We start from the raw sequence: 20414 nt of genomic DNA, 5'->3' as shown, positions 1-20414 counted from the left end.
ATGACTTGTGTCACACCGTTTCCTTCAGATGAGTGGCACTACCTTTGACAGATGGTAATTGGTCTGCAGATATTTTATGTACAGTGTCCATTTACGTGGAAGAAATATTATCATGGATAATATATAGAATCATAGAATCACAAAATGGTTTGGGTTAGAAAAGACCTTCAAGATCATCTAGTTCCAAACCCCTGGCCATGGACAGGGACACCCTCCACTACACCAGGTTGCCCAAAGCCTCATCCAACCTGGCCTTGAACACTTCCAGGGATGGGACATCCACAACTTCTCCAGGCAATCTGTTCCAGTGTCTCACCACCCTCAGAGGGAAGAATTCCTTTCTTAGATCTAATCAAAATCTACCCTCTTTCAATTTAAACCCTTATTACTTGTCCTATCTCTACATGTCCTTGTAAAAAGTCCCTCTTCAGCTTTTCTCTAGGCCCCCTTTAGGTACTGGAATGATGCTAGAAGGTCTCCCCGGAGCCTTCTCTTCTCCAGGCTGAAAAAACCCAACTCTCTCAGCCTGTCTTCATAGGAGAGGTGCTCCAGCCCTCGAATCATCTTCACGGCCCTCCTCTGGACCTGCTCACGTCCTTCATTTGTTGGGGATCCCAGAGCTGAATGCAGTACTGCAGGTGGGGTCTCACGAGAGCAGAGCAGAGGGGCTCACCTCCCTTGACCTGCTGGCCACGCTGCTTTGAATGCAGCCCAGGACACGGTTGGCTTTCTGGGCTGCCAGCGCACATTGCTGACTCATGGCGAGCTATGCTCCTTTCATTACAAAGGCAGGTTTCAGGTATGAAGTGAAATGTGAAGCCACATCCCATAACTCAAGCTGACTCCAAATTCCCACCAAGAAAGGACTGTGGAAATATGGAATCAGACCCAGGCAAAATCTAAACGCATTTTGTCCCTGTTCTTTCTTGTGGGTGACATTCATTCCATTATGGAGGCTTAGACCAAAGCCCAGCCAACACTTAAGCCCCTCAGGAGGATGTCTAAGGGGTGCCCTGGCTTTGTGCTGGGTCTCTGCACTAGTGTGAATTTTTACCAGTGGGGAGAAGGATTGCTTTGTCCACAACAAAGAGTACACAGCCAGCCTTCTCTGTAGTACGTCTCTCAATTTAGTTTTGATTTAATCCTTTGCGTTGAGGGGATGCTGGTTGCCCTAAAGGAATAAATCCTGCTGCTCTGAGGCATGTGCCTTTTTCTATCCGTGCAACCCAGATAGTTACATTTGAATCAAATCAGAGCACTTCAAGAGGCAAATCTAGAACGTTTTTTTTTCATTGGCATGTAAAGTTTTAGTTCCTTTTGTTAATATTTTAAGGCAAGGTAAAAGTAGGATTTTAAATGCTGAGGATTAAGCATAGTAGGCTCAGACGTGCAAATACTTCCACACCTCCGACTTCGTATGATCTACCTGAGCTCTGTCTAATTGTAACCACAAGCCCTTGAAGACAGCATTTAATCCTTACAAGCTGCAATAGCTGTACTGGGTATGGTTCATTATAGAAATATTAAAATATTTAAATAGATGTCCAGTTACAATGCTACATGTATCTTCACTTGGGACTGTGTACACAGATTTCCCTTCATTTCTATTCTGCTGCCACTAGCAGCTGCTCTTTGGATGGGAGGACATCAGCTGCTGGCTGTGTTGCCTTTGCATAATGGGTTTCCAGTGAGAGACTCAAGGATTTGGGCTGTAATATGGCTGTCACTTAAAGATAGGAGCTGAAAAGCTCTGAAAAAACCCAAAGTTTTGGTTCAGTGGCTTGGTAAAAATTCCAGGAACTACTCTTCTCTCTGCGGCATTAGGGGGGCAATCCTCCTCGTTTTCCCTGGCTCCCTGTGGAGGTGGATGTATCTGGTACTCATTAGGGGATGGTTACAGCAGTGGGATCAGACAAGCTCAGATTATAGTCGTGAGGCACTGTGGTCTCCTGGTTCAGGCAGGGTGCTGCGACTCAGACGTCCTGACCTGCGTTCCTGGGTTTGTCACGCTGACTCACAGTCAGGCTATGGGCAAGTCCCAGATGCCCAGACTCCTTCTGCCTGTATATTCGGTCTACACAGCGTTCTCCAGCTGTGCGCAGAGGCTGGGAGATGCTTCAGAGAGAAGCACTATAAATGCAAAAATGCTGGCATATGGGTGATGTCTGCTAAGCAGATCTACAGATACCATAATTGGTAAGAGGAGGGTGGAAACAATAGTCGCAACACTTGTCAGAAGAGCATGATGAGGAGCCTCAACTCAGGTGACCAGTAACAGCTGAGAACATGAACAAACTAGACTTGCTTGGCTCTGGAAGGTCTCAAGTACAGGGCTGCAAACATGGGCTTAATCACTGAGCTTAAATCCATAAATAAAGAGCTGCTTTCCAAGAGCACCGATCACCAAAAGGAGCTTCTCTTGAATTCCTTTGAAATATTTAGTGTATATAGACTTATCTTGTTCACTTAGATGTTGGGCTGTCCCTCCCTTCTGATGAGTGAGATTGTCACATGGTTACAGGATGGAAAGAGTTAACCCTGTCCCTCACATAGCTGTGTTGTCTTAGCACATCTCAGCTAACTTCAGACACGTATCTCATACATCTAAGGCTACGCCTCTGCTAATAAATTAAACAGGCCAAGGAATGTTACAGGGCACTTGAACTGCTGCTATACTGTCAGAAAGGCCCCAACACTGGTGTGGCAGAGGGTACTAGCCCTGTCCCAACAGTCTCTGGTCATGGTCTGGGAGCCCATCAGGCTGAGACCACCTCCCTGCTGGTGGTTCCTACAGAAACACCTTGATGAGGAGAGCAGGAATATTTACTTGCCTTGATGGCGGCTGCATGGTGCCAACTGGCCTCAGGGCTAGAGCCTGGATGCATTTATCTTACTGATACAGACCAAGCCTAAGATCTGGGAAGATAAAGACACTTCCAGAGTCTGAGTCAGCCCACCCAGGATCTGAATTACTCCTAGAGGTGTCTGTCTGTCTCTCTGCACTGGGAGGCTTAGGTGTTACCTTTCTGGGCAGCTGCCCCAGCTGCAGGCATACAGTCAGGGCAGAGGAATCTGGGCCAGTAAAGGTAGCCAAGGTGTAGAAGATTAGACCAGAGGAATGTATTTTCCCTTACACTCTGCTGGATGATAAATTAATTAAATGATTGATATTGGTTTTAATACTCCTATCTTAGTTCCCCGGTTACTGTAATAACAATATTTAGCGCTGTGACAGATAATATGGATGTTTTTGGAATAAGAATTTAATACTTTACATCCACCCAGGGTCACAGAACGTTTTATAAATTGTAATTAATTTCCATAATATTCTCAAGAGAACTCTGAGTAGTAACGCCCTTGCTTGATGAATATGTGAACTGAGGTACAGCAAGCTGAAAGGACTTTTTGTCCTCTTTTTTTCCCCATACAGCTAGTCAGAGATGAATCTGGAAGTGCAACCCTTGGGGCTCGGTTCCATCTCTTTCAAACCTGCCAGTTGAGAAAGTGTCTCACTTTGTTTTAATGAAGTTCTGTTTGCCGTTTCATTTTACGGACTGTTAGCCCAGAATAATGGGAAGTCGGTAACCTGATGGACGACAAGGAAGCCTTTCTAATTTGTCAAAGTACAATTAATAGCTGGCAAGCTCAAGACCAAGCTCTCTGTCAGTAAATAACAGTTTGGGCCAGAGTCACTTAAAGGTTTCTGTCCTTGTGCCTCCAGCTGGCAGCTGGGAATGGAAGTTGAATCCCCAAGCGCAGAAGCAATCCTGATCCTGCAGAGCCTTCTTAGAAAAGACATCCCAGGCATCCAAGACCATGAGCCTTTTGCATCTGGTCAGAATAAAGGCAGACAGACAGTCAGCAAAGGGCGAGGTCTGATTTGTGTTTTTTAATGGAGTTTTGTTGTCCTCAAGCTCTTCTCTGAGGTGAATATTCTTGCCAGACATTATCAGCCTCAGTGGTTTGGCTCAGATTTTTGCTCCAGATTCTTTTGTCCTGTTGACTTTTGGATCAACTCTGCACTGGCTCTGTTTTGGAAGTTGCTTTACCCGTATTAACGTTTAACTTAAACAAGTATTAAATCATAAGTCTAACACGGAAATGTTTTCGTCTCTGGACAGTTCCTTTCCTTGCTGCTTTTGAGCCGTACATGAGTACAGCTTCACTTGGCAGGATTTCTTCTGTTTGGTGCCGGTCTCATGACACTCTGTTATTACTGCTGCTTTAATGCAGTGGAAAACAAACAAAAAAACCCCCACTGTGGTATTGTAGGCAATAGTGTGGGCTCCTGTGAGTCAGAGCAGCCCAAGATGGGGGGACAGAAGCCTGAAACTCATTTATTTCACACTATATCCATCCAGTCTCCGTGGAGAGTGTCTTGGGGCTGGGGACTTGGTGGTAGATCTGGAGGCTCTATGAGGAAGGAAAACAAACCTGCTGTCATCATGCTCAGCACCCTGGGAGAGAGGAGAGATGCTCAGGAAAAGGACTTGGGGGTGCTGGTGGATGAGAAGCTCAACATGAGCCGGCAATGTGCGCCGGCAGCCCAGAAAGCCAACCGCATCCTGGGCTGCATCCAAAGCAGCGTGGCCAGCAGGTCAAGGGAAGGGATTCTGCCCCTCTGCTTTGCTCTCAGGAGACCCCACCTGGAATACTGCGTTCAGTTCTGGGGACCCCAACACAAGAAGGACATGGAGCTACTGGAGCAGGTCCAGAGGAGGGCCACGAAGATGATGTGAGGGCTGGAGCACCTCTGCTATGAAGACAGGCTGAGAGGGCTGAGAGATCTGAGGTTGTTCAGTCTGGAGAAAAGTCGGCTCCAGGGAGACCTTCTGGTAGCCTTTCAGTACATAAAGGGACCTACAGGAAAGCTGGAGAGGGGCTTTTTCTAAGGGTGTGTAGTGATAGGACAAGGGGCAATGGCTTTAAACTGAAAGAGGGGAGATTTAGATTAGATCTAAGGAAGAAATTCTTCACTGAGAGGTTTATGAGGGACTGGAACAGGTTGTCCAGAGGAGTTGTGGATGCCCCATCCCTGGAAGTGTTCAAGGCCAGATTGGATGAGGCTTTGAGCAACCTGATCTAATGGAATGTGACCCTGCCCATGGCAGGGAGTTTGGGACTAGATGATCTTTGAGGTCCTTTCCAATCCAACCCATTCTATGATAATATGATTCTATGATAAATGTACTTAGATTAGAAGTTATCTGAGACTCAGATGTGAACAGTTTTGTCTTACAAAAGATTTCATGGTCTTCAGAAAGTATGGGCAGTTTGGTCTTCAGATTTATTCCCCTACTCTTCTGGCAGTACCTGTGCCATAGTATGCAATGAAATCTTTGCCTTCTGTTCAAACAAATAAAAGTCACTTTCTACGATATCTGGGAGGGTCTTTTGGAGCCTGTCTACTCCCTTCTGACTTCTGCTGCTGCTGCTTATGGGAGAGATCTTAATCCGAGGGTAACTCTGGCATCTCTGCCCAGTTTCACAAAACAGAGCCAGAAGCCAGCAGTATGAGTAAGGCAGGATCCCCTGTGGCTGTGTAACCACTGCTTTCCATGGGAAGATATTTCTCACGTTAGAAAGTCCAGCGAGTGGGAGGGGGGAAATCTATAGCAGTGGTTTGGCTTGAGACTGTGGAAAAGATATGTGATGCAAGCTAAAATACTGGCCTCTCTCACCTTTACTTGGCATGCAAAAACTGTCTCTTGTTTCCAGCTCACAACTGGCAAAGACTCTGCAAATGGTTGTCTACTAAAAAGTGCTGTAAAGGGTTCCTCAATGTGATTTGCATTTTAATAGATGTAAAAACTCAAAAACTTTGGCTTCCTCATGGCTATAAATAAAAAGACTGGGCAGAACCATTCCTCCAACACAGTCCTCCAGAAAACGAGGAGGAAGTTCACTCAGTGAAGAAAAGGGGTGGTAAGTGGAACTGTGCACATCGTTCCTGGCTCCATCCAGCTTGCTGAGATAACTTGCCAGCCTCGCTCGTCAATGATAATGTATTCCATTTTCCTCCCCATGACATGTGAAGTTTAAATTAATCGGAGCAGCAGAGACAGAATCTCTATTGACTGATTTTGGCTGGAAGTTTGTTTTCTGATTTCCAACCAAATTTTTCATGGAGGTTAAGACCATTTTATGACACAACCATGTCTCCGTGCTTTTATGAGAACACAGCTGGATTCTACAAAACAGGTGTGAGCCCATGCTCTTAAAGTTTTAGTCTATATTAAAATAATAAAGGGAATAAATATAAGGGAAACTTTTCTCCCTTTCTGTGAAGCAGATGCTATTAGATCTAGCTGAAACCTCAAGTTTCCATTCCACAAGAAATGCCAACATTTTAATGCCAGTTCTATTATGGTAAGAACAAAGAATGCTATTCTGGCCTTAGATTTTTGGAGTACGAGTATAATGTAACATAGACCAAAATATGCTTGGAGACAACAAGTTGTTGTGAAATGACATTAGTCAAAGGAGTCAGGCCATAATATCATCAAAATCAACAGCATTACAGAGGAAATCTATGTAAATGAAACAGGAAAAATATTCTGTCAGACTATTTTTAGGCAGTTGTAGATACTTTAATTATAATTGCATTATCATATAGGTAGTTAAAGATGAAATAAATGTATGGCTCTTTCGTAGATGCTTTATAGAATCATAGAATCGTTAGGGCTGGAAGGGACCTTCAAAGGCCATCTAGTCCAACCCCCCTGCAAGGAACAGGGATATCTCCAACTAGATCAGGTTGCTCAGGGCCTTGTCCAACCTGGCCTTGAACGTCTCCAGGGATGGAGCATCCACCACCTCTCTGGGCAACCTGTTCCAGTGCCTCACCACTCTCAGAGTGATCTATAGGTAGACAAAGACAAAACAAATGTATGACTCTTTTTCGGGTGAAATCCAGACACCAAGTCAAAACGTCCTTTAGTTTGCTCTTATACAGTGTCAATACAGTTTAATGAGAGATGCAGCTAACATACATTTATATATATATACATACACGTATATATGTGCTTGCAGCAAACAGGTGGATAAAAACTTTCACAGTGATACCTTTCCAGGAACAGCACAAGAAGACTCCCAGTAAGAAAGTCTCCAGCTTTGAGGAGAAGATGATGGAGGAATAAGCTGTCTTTTGGCAGTGAGGATTTACCTAGAGGTGACCGTGGAGGCAGCTGCTCTCCTTGTTAGCACTGCGCGCAGCTCGTCCTCATCTCTGGACGAGACAAGCTGTGTATCTGTTTCCCTACCCTGCAGTACCTCCACCCTTACCTTGTGTTGTAGCAGGCTCGCAGGGCATGGAACCAGATGAGCTGCCAGGCTTTGAATCATCTTTTTTCACCAGAGGGATATTTCCAGGCTGCCTGACCCAGAGAATTAATGTATCCCTGAGTCATGGAGCAAGAGAAATGCTGACATTTTGGAACGGTTGTCATGAACCCCTGCTTGGCCACTGGCTCCTTGTCCTTGAGACATTCAAATTCACCTGGGATTTTGATTTGGTTGGTATCCCAGCAACTCCTTTTGCCTCCCAGAATGCCGGCTGCTCCCTGCACTGCACCCCTATGGACTCTGTCACATTGCGTCTCTCAGCAGGTAACTTGGTCCTAATTCCCTTACGGCAGTGTTGTGAATCCTTCCCAGTTTGTGTGGCCTCTTTTCTCCACACGAAGATCTGGATCCTAGAGTGGAAAGACAAGACATGGTAGAAATAAAGTATCAGCACTGTTACCTATACACAACTTGTTTAATCATTTGCTTATTGCCATTCCTGTCTTCTGCTGGCAGACCGGAGCAGTGCTCGATTCTGCAACTCCAGAGAGCGTTTGAAGTTAACTGCATTGAGCTTCTTGGAAAAATTTCATCTGGAGAAATTCTCTTCTGGCCACAAAGGGACCTCTAATTGAAAAAAAACTTTGCCAATCTGCAGTTATTCCAGTTAAGTGCCAAAGAACTTCTTGCTTGGAAATCACTGGAAAATACGACTGTAGAATGAAGGTGGCAACTCCCTCCCACCCCAGTCTTTTGCCTCAATTTCCAGAAGGTTATTTCTGACAGGGTCCAGCAGGACTAGCATCCAAATAAAGAGGAGGCTGTGAGAACTACCCAGAGCAGTTAAACAGAGAGCTATGTACTTCTTATCCTTTGCATTTAAATCAGAATCTACTAAAACAATTAGCTTCTACTATCACTGCACATTAGTTTTCACCTGCTGTAAATTAATATAATTGGATAGGCAAAGTGATTGGTCTGAATAATTTCTGACAGATTTTAAGAAAAAGCTTAAATATAAGCTTTCAAAACATCATTTGGCATTTCTTTACGTTACAGCTCTGATAGTAGCACCCTTTCAAAAAATGGCTTGCAAAGCTGCTTTCAAAGTGGATTTTTATTCCAGGTTCCTACTTGCTGTAACAACGGAGAATGATACCACCTGCAGCTGGGCATGGAAATGATTAAGGGCTTCAGGGCAGCACAGGCAAAAGCTCCCTCTTCTGATGGCTCCAGGGAGACACGGAGGGTTGGGGAAGATGAGGGAAGGGAAGAAACCCCTTCATTAGGAGTTTCAAGGAAAGTCCAGTTAAGAATGAAGTGACTTGGAGATATCAGTGCAGGTTTAATTTCCTCCATTTATCCCACCTCTCTGTCTCAGGATCTTCTATCCCGGCTCATCCCTTCATGAGACCCACAGCTTTAATTTTTTGCTGTGGCTGCTCCTTAACAGGCTTTTGGGCTTCTACTACCTCACAGTAGTAAAATGCCTATTTCTAGTGCAGAAAACCTGTCCTGTTTCTACTCTTATCATTTAACCAATTACAGTTTCTTAGGTTGCCCTGCTTTCCTCTGCAAAAGCAATGCTTACAAGAAGCAACTAAATGTGAGTCTACCAAAATGAGAACTGAATACCTACTGACATTCCCAGATACAAGTGATTTTCAGCAGAGGATGTCAGGAACTTGTCTTCTTGGCAGTGTCTTTGTAATTCCAGTTTTATCACTAATTTCAGCAAGTGACCAAAAGGAGGGAAAAAAGAGTTATCTAGCAGAATGCAGAGGGAATAAACCGTGAAAAGTGGAAGTGGACAATGTAGGCTGGCCTCCCGATGAGAGATCTGTGAGACTGAAGAATAATCCTGCAAGGAAAATGAATCATGGAGAATTGCAGAGAAGCTTACTTTGTAAAGGACCTCTGGAGACATCCAAACATCCTGCATGTTGGAGCTCTCCTCGGCACTGTGCACAGCCTTCTTCCCATCTTCTCTGTGTTTCCTAAGGAGTGAGTATGCATATATTACAGCTCCATCTGAGCGCATCTCTGCACTCAGCCATGCAAAAATCTCACCACATCTCTGTAATCGCAGTGATGGCGTAGCTCTGCAGCTGCACAGACCTCCCGTTCCTCCTACCTGTTTCCCAAATGGTGTGTTAGTGTGCAGGAACTCCCCAGGATGCCTTCTGCCTCCGGGGTGCCTAAGGGCCTCCTCCAATTCCCTGTCTCCTGTGTGATTTTGTCTCCATCCACAGAAGAACCTACTTTAAAGTCTCCCTCAGTGGGTTAGAAAAGACAGCCAGAGGAGCCATGGCCAGACAATGACACATGGAGCTTTTCCCTTTTGTCGAGCATTTGATCAGGTCCAAGGCAGCAGCAACCAGAGTTACTGTGAGCTGGCAGTTTGGAGACGTGGGCTTGTAATCTAAACCCAGTCTTCCAACAACATCACTTTTTGACATATTTATCAGTTGTCTCAGAAGAAAGGCCAGAAAGACTGAATGAGTGGGGAAGACCAGAAGGTCCTCTTGCCCCAGCACGGAGACTGCCACGTGCTTAAGGAGCAGGTTGCTGGTGCACAAGAGGTCCCTCTGATGCTACAGCACACCACTGATCCCAGAGGGAAAGCCCAGAGGTTGTTACCCAAACTGAGAGTTTCTTTTTACTTTCCACACAGGGTGATCTCTGTCAAACTATAAAATCAATTAACCACCATGAGGAAACAAACATCTTCTCAGATAACTTTCTGAAAGATAATCGATTTAACCTCAAAAGCTGCTGTTTTCCAGCTCAGCATTTCTTTTGCTTTCTGTCCCCTCAACACGTCCCAGAAGAAAGAAAATCAGCTCCACAATTTAATTTCAAGCACATTAGAGACCAATTAAAAGTTCTGTCCTTCACCGAATGTCATGTGGGATTATATTGCGGGATCTCTGTCAGTCTCCCGATTAGGAATACAGAATATGAAAGAATATGATATTGAAAGGTGAGTTAAGTATTAAGGTTAGGGATGTAGCTGAAAAATCTAATTAAATCAGAGTAATATTGCCTACTGGACAAGGGTTTAGGGCATGTTGGCTTTATTCCAGGTTGTGCCAGTAACACAGTGTGGAAATGTAGGCAGACAGACTATTCTTTCTATCGTGATTGCAAAATAGGGCGAGAAAGTATCTTTTATTTTTTCCTTTTTTTTATAATGTATAGCACAGTGCAGTTCCAAACTGAGTTAGCACTTGTGGATTCTTCAGAAATACAAATAATACCTGTAGCAATATAATACAATACTGTTGTTAATCAGACAGGGCTCCCATTTGTTTCAAGGGGAATATTGCCTGCAGGATCAGGTTGTCAGGTCCTAATTAGGGCTCAGTCAGCTGTCAGCTTTCGCTGCCGAGTTCAGTACAGGGGACTCAACTTCATCTCGCCCTCCTTCCGCTACTCGCCTACCCTCGCAGCACAAACTCCATATTCACGTTCAGAACAAGAGCATTCACGACACATTGATTTAATCCTGACCAGGCCTGGCATTCCCCTGGCTTTGTTAACGTCTGCGCTTGCTTCAGCGCCGTCCTTTATTGTCAGCCTAATAAGTACATAAAGGCTGAGGAACGGGGATCCGGGCAGACTCACAGCAATGAGCTTCAAGGAGCTTGTTTGCCCAGGCAGACAGACCGGGTAAACAATTAGCTCCAGCTCAAACCTTCAGGTCCTGTAGAAGAATTGGATGCTTGGCACTGGCCACTCTCCATGACATTCAAAATTTGGCTCTTCTCCAATCAAATATTTAAACATTTGTGAGCGTTTGCCCAGCCCCAATAGGTTCAGTTAGGAATTTCTCCTCCATTCTGTTTTTGTAAATGGAGATACGGCGATTATTTACTAAGAAGTTTGAAAAAATGTGCTTAGCTTTACAGCAAGGGTAAAAGAGAGTTTGTTTGAAAGTCATATAATGGAACAGCTACCAGCATACTACTATAAGCAATGTACACTTAGACAAAGTATAACTTGGAGCGTTGCTGTCACAGACCCTTCTGTGTTCATTGCTGGTAGAAAATAGCTGGCTTTTAGTGAAACATAATAGAGAATTATGCTATTCTAAAACTGCCTTTCCATTTATAATCGTGCCTGCTGCAGTACAATGGAGAATTGTATCCTTATTCCTTCATGCTGGCAATGCAGGAAATACTTAACAAGTACTTGTCAAGTATTTATTTTAAAATATGTTAACGATGTATCTCCAAACCAGTAAAGTTAGTATACTTTGAGTCGTGCACACGTTGTACCTTTTGTATCAGGACATCGTGCTTATTATAATCCGTGCCTTTCGTAGTTTCAGCCTGATATAGTAAAAGATGCGCAGTATAATCTAAGTCAATCTCCTTTATATCACAAACTTATGTTTCACCCTCTTTCATTTTATCCAGCCCATCTCTTCAGTTAGAGTATCATAGAATCATAGAATGGTTTGGGTTGGAAGGGACCTTAAAGATCATCTAGTTCCAACCCCCCTGCCATCCCTGTCCCTGATCTAGGGACTTCTTCCACTAGATCAGGTTGCTCAAAGCCTCATCCAACCTGGCCTGGAACGCTTCCATGGATGGGGCATCCACAACTTCTCTGGGCAACCTGTTCCAGTGCCTCACCACCCTCAGAGGGAAGAATTTATTCCTTAGATCTAATCAAAGTCTACCCTCTTTCAGTTTAAAGCCATTGCCCCTTGTACTATCACTACATGCCCTTGCAAAAACTCCCTCTCCAGCTTTCTTGTAGACCCCTTTAGGTACTGGAAGGCTGCTCTAAGGTCTCCCTGGAGCCTTCTCTTCTCCAGGCTGAACAACCCCAACTTGCTCAGCTTGTCTTCATAGGAGAGGGTCTCTAGTCCCTGATTATCTTCATGGCCCTCCTCTGGACCCACTGGTCCAAGTCCTGTTGGGGGCCCTAGAGCTGAATACAGTACTCCAGGTGGAGTAATTTCCTAAGAAAATGAGTCAGTTCTCAAGAAACGAACCTGCTGTATGCCACAGGTCTTCCAACTTAGCTTCAACACAGTAAATAAATAAATAAAATCTGGTAAACAACATATGAAAAATTGCAGGAAAATATTTTTCGTAAAATATTTAAAGAAAATGAGCAAAAAGTCACTTGTTTTCATTGTTTTTCACTTGTCTTTGAAAACAAAATCAAGCCACTCTTGCACATAACCACTAAACCTGCTATTAATTGCTTATTTCAGCCATATACACACAACATGTTTAGAAAAGAACAGAGCATATGGGGTACATCACTGTGGAAGTCTCAGCCTGTGAGGCTGTACATGTTCCCATAAAGACCTTGCAACCTGTTCAAAGGCAGTGGAGAGTCTTTGATGGATATTCTGCAAAAGGGGAGCTTTATTGGACTTAAGAGGTGAATCTAAGGCTCGCCTTTGGACTTGGTCCTGCTTTGAGCAAGAGGTTGGACTAGAAGACTGCCAGAGGCAACCTAAATTATTCTATGATCCTCTAAATAGATTTATTGACTACTGATGGTCTAAATGAATACTAATGACAGCTCATGCCATGTACTACCGAGAGCAGAGATCTCAGCAGGAAGCCGCTAAGAAGAATGTTCAAGTGATCTAGAAGAACTAGTAAATGCTAGGCAGAAGCTAGGTAAAAACAAGGTAAATAGTTCAAGTTGAAGCTTTCAGAAATGTTGGCCTACTTTTCCTAGGGAAATAAGACAGTTTAGATGGCCTCTAAATCAAAGAGGAAGGCATATAGACTTCTCTGGGATCAGGCTGGGGCATTAAGCTGACTGAAAAAGAGCAGAGTGGAGAAGTAGAACAAAAGCACACTCATTAGCACAAATTTAAAATGCCATGAAAGAAATCAGCAAAGCAACCAAGAGATTTGAAAAGAAGAAAATATCTAATTTTACTTAAGGTAATACTCGGTCTGGAAAATAAGCGAGAGGAATTTGCCTGCTCATTAATAAACATCAATTTGAACTAACTGATATTACTGAATTTCTTGACAGTGATCAGACAGTTTAAATCTCTTGTTTTAACTAAGCCAGCAAGCAGTGATCTCAAAATAGCACAAATTGTATGTCAAAAATGGCATCACCTCTTTCTGTCACTGATAAGGGAAACCATTGATCTCAAATGTTTTTGAACCACAGGATAAATATCTACTTAAAACATCTCTCTGCAATGTATAGAGAAAGTGACTCAGTCTGATGTATTCTGGATTTCCCACAGTGATGGTGGGACCTTCTGAAAATTACACACAACAGTTTCCTAGACAAAAAATCAACGTGGAAAATACATATTAGCTTTGCCAGCTGACAGAGGTATCATTCCAAGAGTTAAATATTATTGCTTACAGCTGTTACTAAAATTAGACATTTTAAAACCAGTTTTCAAAAACTTGTCAAGAAGCCCTCTTGATCATTACTGTCAGTTTTCAATTAGTCCTAAAGCAGAGGGAAAACTGTAAAGGTCTGGAAGAAAGTGAAGGTGATATGAGTATTTGAATGGGATATACAGAATTACCCAGATAACTGGCCTTTTCTGCTTGATTCCAGTCTCAGCTGACACAATCAGATTGATGATATATTTCACAAAGGATTAAAGTAATATAATTAGGATTTACTTATTTTGTCAAAGAATAATACTACATTTGATGACATTGCAAGTTGTAGAATAACAGTAATTGTAGTGATGCTGTATTCTACTTAGACTTTTAAGGCCTTTGCCCATAACATATCTTGATAAACAGCTGAAGTACAAACAAATAACTAGACAATAATGAACCAAAGGCTGTAATGTACCTACACTGTGATATTTTTTAGCTCAAGACTGACTGTTCTTTGAAATATCTTTCTAGCTCAGACAAGATTAGTGACCAGGGGCAGAGAAGGCCACCGAGTAGTGCAGGATGTCACGCTAGATCACAGTGTTCCCTTCCAGCTATAAAACCCTCTTGATGTGGGTAGCTTGACCAGCACGTGAAGACAGACCAAAAAGTTTTGCAGCACCAAAGGTACAGCAAAAGCTGGTACTTCTGGCTGGAGTCTTTCCTCACGGCCCAGGTCCTCTACTCCAAAGAGTAGTTATACGAGATCCTCCTACAAATACACGAGAATGAGGGCAGTGTCATAACCTTTACTTCTCCTGAGCGTGGCCGAACTACTATTCAGGGAGTTTCTGCGTGGACGTCTGGGTCAGGTGCACTGCTCACTGCTTTCCTGTCCCAGGAAGCCTCTGCCAAGGTGGCCATGGAATGATGCCATGGAGCTCTACGAGATGCCTCTCTGACTTACGGTATTAAGCTGTTGCTAAATGTAGGCAGATACCTATATCCCACTTGTCTTAGTTCATGTTTCCAATAACGATGAGGATGAGATTATGTAAAATTCTAAATTATATTTACAGGCTTGATGCATCGCTCAGGTCATGGTGCAGACCTGGTCCTAGACTCAGGTCCATAGTATCTGTATCTTTATCTGATTTCACTTGTGTGAGGCTGTATACATGTCATAGAATCATAGAATTATAGAATGTTTTGGGTTGGAAGGGACCTTAAAGATCATCTAGTTTCAACCCCCCTGCCACGGGCAGAGAAATCCTCCACTACACCAGGTTGCCCAAAGCCTCATCCAACCTGGCCTTGAACACTTCCAGGGATGGGGCAGCCACAACTTCTCTGGGCAACCTCTTCCAGTGCCTCACTACCCTTAACGTAAAAAATTTCTTCCTTATATCTAATTGAAATCTGCCCTCTTTCAGTTTAAATCCATTGCCCCTTGTCCTATCACTACATGCCCTTGGAAAAAGTCCCTCTTCAGCTTTCCTGTAGGCCCCCTTTAGGTACTGGAAAGCTGCAATAAGATCACCTTCTCTTCTCCAGGCTGAACAGCCCCAACTCTCTCAGCCTGTCTTCATAGCAGAGGTGCTCCAGCCCTCGGATCATCTTCGTGGCCCTCCTCTGGACGCGCGCCAGTAGGTCCATGTCCTTCTTGTGTTGGGGACTCCAGAGCTGAACACGGTATTCTAGGTGGGGTCTCAGGAGAGCAGAGTAGAGGGGCAGAATCACTTCCCTTGACCTGCTGGCCATACTTCTTTTGATACAGCCCAGGATACGATTTGCTTTCTGGGCTGCCAGCGCATGTTGCCGGCTCATGTTGAGCTTCTCATCCACCATCACTCCCAAGTCCTTTTCCTCAGGGCTGCTCTCAATCCATTATGGCATCCAATTATTATTACCCAGCTGGCTTGAATTGAACTAATTAACTAAGGTTTAGACCCTGCCTACAAAAGGCGGGTCATTTCCTCCTGGCTGCGGAAGATGCAATGACATCCTTGGAGCCGCAGCCCAGGCTGGTGAGCAACAATCCATTCTCTTCCCAGCCTGTACTTGTGCTTGGGATTGCCCCGACCCACGTGCAGGACCTTGCACTTGGCCTTGTTGAACTTCATGAGGTTCTCACAGGCCCACCTCTCCAGCCTGTCAAGGTCCCTCTGGATGGCATCCCTTCCCTCCAGCGTATCCACACCACCGCACAGCTTGGTGTCATCTGCAAACTTGCTGAGGGTGCACTCAATCCCACTGTCCATGTCTCCAACAAAGATGTTAAATAGCACTGGTCCCAGTCCTGACCCATGAGGAACACCACTTGTCACAGGCCTCCACTTGCACATGGAGCTGTTGAGCACAACTCTTTGAGTGCGACCATCCAGCCAGTTCCTTATCCACTGAGTGGTCCATCCATCAAAACCATGTCTTTCCAGTTTAGAGACAGGATGTCGTGTGGGACAGTATCAAATGCTTTGGATAAGTCCAGGTAGATGATGTCAGTTGCTCTTCCCCTATCCATCAATGCTGTAACCTCATCATAGAAGGCCACCAAATTAGTCAAGCAGGATTTGCCCTTAGTGAAGCCATGGTGGCATGTCATTAAAAATTAATTTTTTCCTCTTAAATCTCTCTGTTTGATATAGAAGCATACCCAACTTAACTGAAAGAGCACTGATGAGTGCATTAATTTGACATTTTGGAAACAGGCTTTTTCACTGAGTACATTTGAGAGAGGAAATATTTACAGACCACCAGTAAGTACCTGGTACATAGTATGGAGCAGCACAGGGCTATTTTTAGACATTCATCTTTAACTTTTGAAATGCACTCAAAGGCACACTGTGTTGGAAACAACTTACACGAAATCCAGACTTGCTATAAATATTCCTTATGGGATGTGTCTCAGCAAGACATATCATCAAATGGTTTTCTTATCTTCTAGGCTTTGAACTGTAGATTGTAGTAATTAGTACTGAGAAAGACCTATTGGGTTACCTAAAGTGCTACATGATAATCAGGATTGTTCCCCTTCCTAATGTTTTGCTTCACACAGTTTATATATCCTTAGGGGGAAAAAAAGTCCCCTGGGATACTATTTCACAACTAGTTCGCACAGTCAGAAATTTTTCTGGTGACATTTAGCCCAAATACATCTTTTCTTATCTCATCGCATTATACTCTTGTCATTACACTCTTTAGTGCCACGTGAAATAATTCCTCCTTAGGGTCCTATATACTCTACACTGCAAGTGTAGACTGTGAGATTCATCCCATGATAAAGTATATGATTTTTCTTTATTCATTTTTAATCGTTTTTTGGTTGTTGTTTTTTTTTTTTTGTTTGGCTGTTTTTTTTAATCACCTTCGATTTGTCTACGTCTCACATGGAACTAGGTAGCCAGAATTCAATACAGTACTGCAGCTGCAGTCACAGCTGAGAAGCATAAAATCGCAATTATTACCTTGCAGATGAAAGATGTCATCTGCCACAAGGGAAGGGAAAGGATCATAGGTTAGTGAAACGGGTTGCCTATTTGGGAGAAAAATCATCACTGTTTTCATAGCTGGATACACTAGATTTAGAAAACAAGCCAAGCTCATCCTGACAAGTTGTGAACGAGAGCTGCCCAAGAGCAATTCTCTGATGAGGACCACTTAACTTTGAATGGTGTATCACCATCTACCTTTAAAAGCCAAATGTCCTCTCCACATGAGCTGTCTAGGCTGCCTCTATTGACACTCAAGAGGAAATAATTCCAGACTGCAGTTCATTCCATAGTAACTGCAGCATATAACATGGGTGGGATGGATTGCCCTCTGGAGATGCCTCCTCCTCTCTGACTTAGAATCATAGAATCATAGAATGATTAGGGCTGGAAGGGACCTTCAAAGGTCATCTTAAAGATGGCCTTCTTTAGGCTACTGGCACTATTTTCAGGTAGCTAAAATTAGCTGAGGTTAATCTTGTTTATTCTTTCCCAGGCTAATCATAACTGACCCCTCCTGGTTCTAATACAACTCCTCTTCACGTTTCAGACCAGAGGCCCCTATCAGACAGTCCCGTGTGCTGGCTGTGACGGCTAAACAGCCCTCCAGAACATCCTGGGCCCCTGCATTCATCTGATTCACAGATGTTATGTGAACTCACAGAAGTTCTACCAGCAAAGGCTTATTTGACTGAGAAATGAGGGCAGAACCGCCCATTAAAATAGTCCCAATCCCTGCCTGGTTTTCCTTTTCCTTTGTCTCCCTAAGCTGGGGAGATACACCTGCTTTAGGTGTCCTCACAGGGCCTACAGCCATTGCAGGATGATCTTGCCAAGAAGAACACCACCTTCAACCCTTCCTCTCCCTGAGGCAAGTTTTAACTGCGTAGGGTCTGTCTGCATCGACAGACGGAGCGTAGCTAGAACACCATCTGAAATATGATGTGGTCCCTCTCTTACGAGTCACACTGTTAACTTCACGGTGCCTTCACGCGGGGTGCAACACGACGAGGCATCAAACTAAGTCTGAGCCCAAGCATCTTATTAGGAATCCTACCAACTCTTGCTGTATGACAGGACTAGGAAAGGCCATTCCCAGCACTAACCACGCACCATCATTGCAAAGGCTGACAGGCAGATGGTGAAAGGTTTGACCAAGCACTGTGCCTAGCTCTTCTGCGCTGCAGGTGTGGGCTCTCACTGTAGGGAGAACCTTCTCCTGTGCTGTGTGCATTGAACAGGGGCTTCTCTTTAAACAAGCTAGGCACGAGGTGAGTGTGATCTCCAACGGGAGCAGTGAAACCGGTCTATTAATACCCTCAATGACCTTCAACTATACAGTAACCGTATGGTCACATACAGCGCTTATAAAATGTTATAGCTCACTATTCTTAGATGAGTACATGGTGGATTCAAAACTGTCAGATGGAGCAGTGAAACCTACAGCAGAATCTAAACCCAGCAGATAGACACAGGCTATGGAAACACAAGCAGTAGAGATGAATGTGATCCAGTTTTGCATAATACTGAAGATTCCCTTTTTCAGGAAATTCTTCAAGTTCTCAGGGAGTGCAATTGCAGTGAATCTTTTATTTTTTACGTGTTATTTTGGGATTACTTCACTGTATTGATATGCTGTTTATCCAAACAGCGAAGATGCAGTGCCTTACAAGAATGTCAGACTTGTTGGAGCAAATCCAGACGCCTGTTTTATTTCAACAAGTTTTCACTATCATGAAATTAAAGGGGCACTGTTAGTTTCAATATCACTTGTCAGAAATGTTTTCAGTAATACGAAGAGCAGTAATTCCCAAGATCCGTATAATTCAGAGCATATATAATATATACAGAGCTGTGAATTTTGAATGAAGCTGAATACAAAATGTTCTTCCTTATTTTAAACTGAAAAAGAGTAGATTTAGATGAGATCCAAGGAAGAAATTCTTCACTGTGAGGGTGGTGAGGCACTGGAACAGGTTGCCCAGAGAAGTTGTGGATGCCCCATCCCTGGAAGTGTTCAAGGCCAGGTTGGATGAGGCTTTGGGCAACCTGGTGTAGTGGAGGGTTTCCCTGCCCATGGCAGGGGGGTTGGAACTAGATGATCTTTAAGGTCCCTTCCAACTCAAACCATTTTATGAATGTATGATTTTCTTCTTTCTGTGCATCTCATAGCTTGATCAAAACTTTCTACATAATATACTCAATTTCAAGCAGATATTTAGAGAATCTTACACCCTGTCTGACAGATACAAACCTTTCAATTGAGAATTATAGAGGGGAAAAAAAACAACTTATAAAACTATTCCTAAATGTTCTGCATTTTCAGTGCAGTGTTACCTCTTGTGTTTCCCACATAGTAGTAGATTACTTTTCCAATAATTTTAGAAACTTTCTGTAAATCTTGAGTTGTTTCCGGCAAAGCTTTTTATTTGCATGGTTATGTTTGCGGGTGGAACTGTGCTGTAGAAACCTTCCTCTGTTAGGATGAATCGCAACTAGATGCTCAAATATCCTTATTCACTCAGGAAGAAGACGGACACACTGAGTGGGATTCATTTCATGTAGCTGTAGGCATCTAAAAGTTAGAGTTGACATCTCCTAATAGACAATGGAAGGAAATTAGTGCTTTTAAGGAATGATTGTCTGCCCTAACTTCTATCCTATTTTAGGATTTAATAAATTGCCCTCTGAGGTAGCAAAAGGAAAAAGCCTGCACAAAGAACCTAGAGTGGTCATGCCTAGCTTTTAGTTTTGTTTATTTGGGCAGAGGAATCCTCTCCAAGGCTAGAGTCCTCCACTTTGCTCCACTGCATCACACTCACTGATGACAAGATTTTTACCAACACAGGAAGGACATTGTATACATGCAGCTGTTCGTTTTCCCACTTGGCAATCTTTTTCATAAACCAAACAACTCAGATTCTCAGTCCTCACGTTCTCCCTTTAAGAGCTGACAGTAAAGGCATCTTGCTTCTGGGAACTAGGAATAAGTGCCTCCCCCACCACTCTTGCATCCACAGTCTCGGAAAACCTGAGAAAAAGAGTTCATTCTCCTTGGGTGGTGTCATCTTACGGTGCAACATATCTAAGGCAAATGTTTGGCCTCCCCCTTCCCATCATCACAGCAGCCAGCCATGGGACAGTCACCACTGTGTTTATCATCATAACACTGCACTGAGAGACCACGTGCTCTCACACTTGTCGCACAGGTTGGGAACTGAGGCAGTAGAGCCTTCCTGAAGTCCTGCAATGAAGCAGGGGTAGAAGTGGGGACTGGACTTGCTTCTCCAAAGTCCCAGTCTGCATC

The sequence above is a fragment of the Tauraco erythrolophus genome, chromosome 1 (genome assembly GCF_009769465.1).
Source record: "Tauraco erythrolophus isolate bTauEry1 chromosome 1, bTauEry1.pri, whole genome shotgun sequence".
In the NCBI taxonomy this organism is placed as follows: domain Eukaryota; kingdom Metazoa; phylum Chordata; class Aves; order Musophagiformes; family Musophagidae; genus Tauraco; species Tauraco erythrolophus.
This window is presented reverse-complemented; position numbering follows the sequence as displayed.